Below are 5,588 nucleotides of genomic sequence, written 5' to 3'. Positions count from 1 at the left end.
TCCTTCAGTAAAAAATCTCAGGGTCTTTGGTTCCACCTATTATGCTTTGATACCAAAGGTACATAGAAACAAACTTGGTGCTAGAAGTCATAAGTGTATCTTCCTGGGGTATTCAAACACATCCAAAGCATACCGCCTCTATGATGAAGTGAATAAAAAGTTTGTTGTATCTAGAGATGTAATTTTTCTTGAATCATCCAAAACTGACAATGTTGTTGAGTGGCAACTTGATCGCTTGGATAGATTCAAGAATTTGATAATCAGATTCCACATCTTGAAGGGGGGATTCCTATACTAGATCAACATGTGGAATCTTCTTCTGAAGAACACTCTCCCCCGCATGAAACTCCAACAACGGATGATGCTTTAAGTGATGTAATTGATAGAATTGGGAGACTCGATCTTGATTCAGTCCCAACTCAATCAACAGAGTGTTAGAAAATTATATATTACGAAGCAATGGAACACATAAAATATTGCAGAAATATAAACACAGAAAACGCACAAAACAAGAGAGACACAGATATACGTGGTTCACCCAGTTTGGGCTACGTCCACCCCGAACAGCCAGTCCTTCCTTTCTATTATCCAGCAAAATGAAGAGATACAACCTACAGCAAAACCGCTGTAATATCCTCTGTTTTCTCTCACAGTCTCACCTCTATGTTTCTCGCTCACCGAATACACATCTATATCAGCCTCAAATACAATGCCCTCATATAAAGAGAGGGGTTGCCTTCTAGGGCAAAAAGCCCTAAACTAAACATAAGCTCTACCGTCAGATCATCCGTCTAATGAACGGCCCAGATTGACTAGAAATTACTATACTTTTACAAGGCAATTTTACAGCTGTTTTTAGCTTCGGGGGCGCTGCCCCCGAAATCCCCCGCCAGGGGGGGGCTCCATAAAGTCGCTGCCGTCCCCCCTGGACCCCCCACGATAGCGATCATTTTACGGGCGGCGTTGCCGCCCCATTTTGAACTGGGGTCCAAAATGCCGGTACTATAGAAGATAATCAGGCTCCACACCCAACAATCTCCCACTTGGAGACTAATTGAAGCAACTCCACCGCTGCTCCATTTGCTGGACAATGACTCCTCTTTGGACCTGGCTGTTTCTCATCTTCATCGTCATCCTTGAAGACCAACTGAAACTTAGCATATTCTCAGTTTCTCCCTGGTTACAAATTTTGTTAGCATATCTGCAGGGTTCTGGCTAGTGTGTATCTTTTCCAGCTTCAACTCTCCATCTTCCAACACTGATCGTATGAAATGGTACTTGAGCTGTATGTGTTTTGTCCTGGAATGAAATGCTGAGTTCTTTGCAAGATGAATGGCACTTTGACTATCACTGTATAACGTGCCCATATCATGCTCCTTACCCAATTCACCCATAAACCTTTGTAACCAAATCATTTCTTTACTAGCCTCTGTAGCAGCAACATACTCTGCTTCTGTTGTTGAGAGTGCAACAACACTTTGGATTTTTGAAACCCAACTGACAGTTGTTCCTCCGACAGTAAATACATATCCTGTAGTGCTCCTCCTATTATCTCTGTCACCTGCCATATCTGCATCAACATATCCTTGTAGGGATATGTTTGAACCACCAAAGCATAATGCCTGATTTGTGGTACCTCTCAAATATCTGAGAATCCATTTCACTGCCATCCAATGTTCCTTTCCTGGATTGTTCATGTACCTGCTTACAACTCCCACTGCATGTGCAATATCAGGCCTTCTGCAGACCATTGCATACATTAAACTTCCAACTGCTGATGCATATGGAACTTTAGACATATAATCCATGTCTTCTTGGGTCTTTGGGCACATTTCTTTGCTAAGTTTGAAATGGCTAGCAAAAGGTGTACTAAATGGTTTTGCATTTTGCATGTTAAATCTTTTCAACACCTTTTGTATGTACTCATTCTGAGACAATGTTAATTTTCTATTTTTCCTGTCTCTAGTTATTCTCATACCAAGGATTTGTTTTGCAGCACCCAAATCCTTCATTGCAAATGAATTTGCCAATTTTCTTTTAAGCACATTTATTTCCTGCATGTTAGATCCTGCAACAAGCATGTCATCTACATACAATAACAATATAATATAGATGCCATCATTTTGCTTTTTCAGATAAACACAATGATCAGAGTGACATCTAGTATAACCTTGTTCAGACATAAACTTGTCAAATTTTAGATACCACTGCCTTGGAGCCTGTTTTAAACCATACAAGCTCTTCTTCAACCTGCACACAAGTTTCTCCTTCCCTTTCACCTCATATCCTTGTGGTTGCTGCATATATATCTCTTCCTCCAAATCCCCATGGAGAAAGGCTGTCTTTACATCTAACTGCTCAAGATGCAAATCTTCAGCTGCTACAAGACTTAAAATAGTTCTGATTGAAGTCATTTTAACAACAGGAGAAAATATTTCATCAAAATCAATACCTTTCTTCTGTGCAAACCCCTTCACCACAAGTCTAGCTTTGTACCTTTGCTTTCCTCCATCTTCTTCCTTCAGCCTGTAAACCCATTTATTCTTTAATGTAGTTTTTCCTGCAGGCAACCTGACTAAATCCCAAGTCTGGTTATGCATTAAGGAGTCCATCTCTTCTTCCATGGCTACCTCCCACTTCTTCTTGTTTTCAACCTGCATTGCTTCTTCATAACACTCAGGTTCACCGGAATCAGTTAACAATAAATAATATAATGAAGGAGAGTATCGTTCAGGAGGTCTACCTATCCTGGTAGATCTTCTAACACCTCTTTCAGGTGTTTGGGGTGCCTGTTGCTGTTGTGGTGGTTGTTGTTGTTGTGGTTGTTGATTATTATTATTTTCAGGCACCTTTACTTTTTTAGTGATTTCATCAAGGACTGCGTATTCCTTGTTTTCCTTTTCCTGTTTCTTTTCCTGCAACTGATTCTTATACAAGACCTTTTCATTGAATATTACATCTCTGCTCCTAATGATTTTGTGATTTTCGTAATCATATAAGCGATAACCAAAATCATTAACACCATATCCAATAAAGGTACATTTCTTTGACTTTGCCTCAAGCTTTGTTCTATTTTCTTTATCAATATGGACAAAGACCTCACAACCAAAAGGCTTTAAAATAGAGTAGTTTACCTTTTTACCTGTCCATGCTTCCTCTGGAACACCACCATCCAAGGAACTTGAAGGCCCTCTGTTTATTAGATAAACAGCAGTATCTACATCATCTGCCCAAAACTGTAAAGGCAATCCGGCATGCAATCTCATGCACCTTGCACGCTCCATGATTGTTATGTTCATCCTTTCTGACACACCATTTTCTTGTGGTGTTCTTGGAACTGTCTTCTCTCTGCGAATTCCATGCTCTGAACAGTACCTATCAAACTCTTTGCTGCAATATTCACCTCCATTGTCTGATCTAAGACACTTCAATTTCTTTCTTGTCTCAATCTCAACCAAAGTTTTCCATTTCTTGAAAGTATCAAATACATCAGATTTATTCTTAATACAATAAATCCAAGTTTTTCTAGTTGCATCATCAATAAAAGTAACATAATAACGAGAGCCACCAAGAGATGATACCTGAGCAGGTCCCCATACGTCTGTATGCACAAGCTCTAATTTTTCGTTCTTCTTTTCTTTCCCAACTCTGAGAAATCTGACTCTCTTCTGTTTTCCATAAATGCAGTTCTCACAGAAGTCCAAATCAACATTCTTCAAACCTGGCAACAAATTCCTTGAGTGAAGAATCTTCATCCCTTTTTCACTCATGTGTCCGAGCCTATGATGCCATAATGCTGCATCTGCTCCTTTGGAAGTCAAAGCATTAACAGAGTTAGAAATACCATTGCATAAATACAATGTACCAACCTTTTCACCTTTTGCTATTACCAGGGCTCCTTTTGTGACCTTCCAAGCTTTATCTGTGAAAGTTGTCACACAACCTTCACTGCCTAACTGCCCTGTTGAAATCAGATTTTTCTTTAGATCTGGAACATGCCTTACCTCCTTTAGTAGCCATTGGTTTCCATTCTGCTGTTTTACAAGAACCTTACCCATTCCAACAATTTTACAGGGTTTGTCATCACCCAGACGAACTTGTCCAAAATCTCCTTGAACATAGTCATAAAAGTATTTCTTTTCAGGTGTGGCATGGAATGAGGCCCCTGAATCTACCACCCAGGAATCAGTAATATTTTCGAAAGAAAGAATCAAAGCATCTTGTAACACCTCACCTGTCACATTTGCTTCATGATTGTTTTCTTGCTGTGCATCTCCTTCTTTTCCCTTCCGAGATCTACAGTCTTTCTTTAGGTGTCCTTTCTTTCCACATTTCCAGCACACTATCCCCGATCTGGACTTGGATCTGCCTTTCCTTGATTTACTGCGATATCCTGAGCTCTTTCCTCTTTCCATTTTTCTTCCTCTAGACTCTGCACTCAAAGCATTTCCCGATGTCTCACCGGAGCTTTTCCGTCGCATTTCCTCGCTAAGGATAGCACCGACAACATCATCAAACTTTAAAGTACTAGATCCAAAAACGGAGTTACTAATGGCCATTACCAAACCATTCCAACTTTCTGGTAATGAGCACAAGAATAACAGAGCTCTAACTTCATCATCAAAGTTTACCCCTACAGAACTTAACTGGCTTGTAACTGTATTAAAATCATTTAAATGGTTTGCAACAGATCCACCTTCCGACATATTCATATTAAATAACCGTTTCATAAGAAATACCTTGTTTGAGGCCGAGGGTTTTTCATATAGTTTCGACAACGTCTGCATCAAACCCTCTGTCGTGGTTTCCTTCGAAATGTTGAAGGCAACTGACGCAGCAAGACACAACCGTATTGTTCCGAGTGCCTTTCTATCGAGAAGGTTCCATTCTTCGTCTTTCATACCCGTCGGCATCTTTGTTTTTCCGCCCAATGGTAGGTATAGATCTTTCTGATACAGATAATCTTCCATCTGCATCTTCCACAGCGAGAAGTTTTGGCCGTTAAATTTCTTGACCCTAAACTTACCATCTTCCGCCATTGCTCCCACTCGAACCAGGAACCCTTCTTTCCTGCGAGTTTATCAGTCAAATAGACCTTCGGCTCTGATACCAGTTGTTAGAAAATTATATATTACGGAGCAATGGAACACATAAAATATTGCAGAAATATAAACACAGAAAACGCACAAAACAAGAGAGACACAGATATACGTGGTTCACCCAGTTTGGGCTACGTCCACCCCGAACAGCCAGTCCTTCCTTTCTATTATCCAACAAAATGAAGAGATACAACCTACAGCAAAACCGCTGTAATATCCTCTGTTTTCTCTCACAGTCTCACCTCTATGTTTCTCGCTCACCGAATACACATCTATATCAGCCTCAAATACAATGCCCTCATATAAAGAGAGGGGTTGCCTTCTAGGGCAAAAAACCCTAAACTAAACATAAGTTCTACCGTCAAATCATCCGTCTAATGAACGGCCCAGATTGACTAGAAATTACTATACTTTTACAAGGCAATTTTACAGTTGTTTTAGCTTCGGGGGCGCTGCCCCCGAAATCCCCCGCCAGGGGGGGGCTCCATA

The sequence above is a fragment of the Pinus tabuliformis genome, chromosome 8 (genome assembly GCF_031772625.1).
Source record: "Pinus tabuliformis cultivar Carrire ecotype Pingquan chromosome 8, CPIR1, whole genome shotgun sequence".
Classification (NCBI taxonomy): Eukaryota; Viridiplantae; Streptophyta; class Pinopsida; order Pinales; family Pinaceae; genus Pinus; species Pinus tabuliformis.
This window is presented reverse-complemented; position numbering follows the sequence as displayed.